The sequence below is a fragment of the Hipposideros armiger genome, unplaced genomic scaffold (assembly GCF_001890085.2).
Source record: "Hipposideros armiger isolate ML-2016 unplaced genomic scaffold, ASM189008v1 scaffold_190, whole genome shotgun sequence".
Classification (NCBI taxonomy): domain Eukaryota; kingdom Metazoa; phylum Chordata; class Mammalia; order Chiroptera; family Hipposideridae; genus Hipposideros; species Hipposideros armiger.
In genome coordinates this window covers 360,497-362,972 of record NW_017731540.1, presented here as the reverse complement: position 1 = coordinate 362,972, position 2,476 = coordinate 360,497, and the positions used below count along the sequence as shown (strand labels likewise).

Genomic DNA, 2,476 nt, shown 5'->3' with positions numbered 1-2,476 from the left:
GTTCCTTCCTTCCCAGGGTCTATTTTCCTTAGAAGTTTGTTTTTCTCAGAATTTTACTTCCTCACGAGTTTCTATTACAGGGTACAGCCGGATCTATTCTTCACTAATGACTAACTTATCCTAACTATGTTTCAATTTCTTCCGACAATGGCCAGAGCTGAGCTCCTGCCCTGGCACTTAAAGGATGTTTACTACTGAACAACTGTTTCAAACACTACTGGCTAAACAGGATCTTAAGAATTATAAGGTGCATAACTTGTCTATCACTAAGAATCTATCACTAAGAAACTAACAGTAAAACAGAATTATCGTAATTTGTCCAATCCTCACTTATTTGGTTAAAGTAAATAAAACAATCAATATAAGAAGGGGTGTCAGATCTTTATCCTACTGGGGGACATCCAAAGGGGAATTAAAAATTTTTTAAGATATAAAGCAGTATCTGTTTCTCAGCCAGAGCTTCAGGATTTGTCACAATAGCAGTGTGATAGGCCATGTCAGACACTGAGGTGCAGCTGGCTCCCAACAGTGGGGTGCCTAGCCCATCATTCCATGTGGGAGTCAAACCGGCAACCTTCTTGTTAAGAGCATGCACTGTCACCAGCTCAGCCATCTGGCAGCCTGTTGGCAGTTCAGCAGCAGGTTAGCTCAGGCGCAGCTCACTGGTCCATGAGAATCGAACTGGCAACCCTGTTGCTCAGAGCTCGCACTCTAACCAACTGAGCCACTCAGCCGGCCCTGGTTTCAATTCTTAAATCTGCTTGTCACATCACATAATTTGGTGTCACCAGAATGCAGAAAGAGAAACTCCACATGGTTAAAAAACATTAAGCAACATATTGGTGAGGACCATGTCCCATGAAATCCTAATTAATGAGTTGTCTGTGATACTTGTATGAAACTAGTTGACAATGACTCCTGGAAAATAAAAAGCCACAAGCTGAAACAAATTGTTAGTTTCTAAATCAGCATGATGACACACTAATGAACACTACAGATAATGCATTGAAAACAATCACCAATGCAGTTAGAATAGTTAGACCCATATTGTTCTCCCATAGTCTGTTGGTGTTTTTTTATTACTAAAACAGAGTGACCTAGATAGATTTTTTAGTTTACTTAAGAAGGTGATTTTTATTTAAAAATTAGGGATCAGCCAGGTGCTAATTTAATTTTAGAGGCTATGTTGTGATTTCTTGTACCCTAAAAACAATTTGTTGTCCTTAAGTAAGAAAAAAATAGAGGTTACAGTTTTTCATGATCCTGCTCACATTTTTTTTTTTAAATTCTTGAAAGTCCGGCATTGTTATCCTTACTGTGAACACTACTCCTGAGTTGGAACAAACTGACTTTTATATAAACAGGAAGTTGTGGTCACGGATCAATGATGCTTTCGCAGCAGTTGGTTGAAGCAAGGCTCTCATACGGAATTAGGCGGCAGGAGCGGACAGAGTCGCTGAGGCCCATCCACTGCTGGTAGCCGGGCTAGTCGCCGCGCCGCAGGAGGTACTGGTGGTCCTGGAAATGGGGACGCTCATACAGCATCCAGCAGCCGCTGTCCACTCGGATGGAGTTGCAGCGGCTGACGTAGGGCTGGATGTTGGAGTGGTCGCAGCTGCACTCGTAGCAACGGCCCTGGAAGCCGCGGTCCTGGTAGAAGGTGATCTGTAGTAGAACACAAGGTGACAGAACGCAGTCTACTGGGAGGTACATCCCCAGACATAGCAGACACTCAATAGACATGGTATGCCACCAGGGTTGTTGGCTCACCTTTCCCATGGTTGTTGATAGCGGATGGTCAGCATCCAGTGTGATGGGGAAAAGAGTGGCAGCTGGTATACATAGCAGGACAGCTGCTGTATTGGCAAAAACAACATAAAAGGGGCCTGGGAATAGTGCATGAGGGGATTTCTATGTTCTCTGTTTTTTTTTCATTTGGGACCATGGATCGGGGGGCTCTCATTCTCGCTGGCATTTTCAACTTGTCCTCACTAGCTCCAGTGAAAGGAATTGAAGTCAGCAGAGCTTTTATGACCTTGGAGACAAAGGGCGCTCTTCTCATCCTATGCAGCTCTCCCGAAATGCATTACATGCCCAGCATTGTGTAGTCTTTGCTTATGGCAACTGCTGAGATGAAGGTGGTTCCATCTGGGTTTACTTGTGATTATCCTATATGAATTCAGAAGGACTCATACAGGATTATCCTATATGAATTGAAGTGCTAAGGGCAACAAAATATCCTCTAACTGAAAAACAATTACATTTCCTAAATTATCTCATCAGTATGATATGGTTTGTGTTTTTTTTAAAGATTTTTATTGGGGAATTGGGAGGATGGGAACAGACAAGTTGCTGTTGTTTTTGTTCTTAAGTCTAGTTGTGGAAGATGTTGCTTCACTGGCCCAAGTTGACACCATCATTGTGCTCTTCCTGGGCGAGGCAGATCAGTCGCTGGCTTCTGGACGGCCGCTCACTG

The 2,476-nt window shown here is 43.3% G+C and overlaps 1 pseudogene; it reads right to left on the bottom strand.

The window, feature by feature from the left end:
* Nucleotides 1–1,729, bottom strand: part of LOC109388304 (gamma-crystallin D pseudogene) — a 13,651-nt pseudogene extending 11,922 nt beyond the window's left edge.
* Nucleotides 1,730–2,476: the final 747 nt, after the last annotated feature.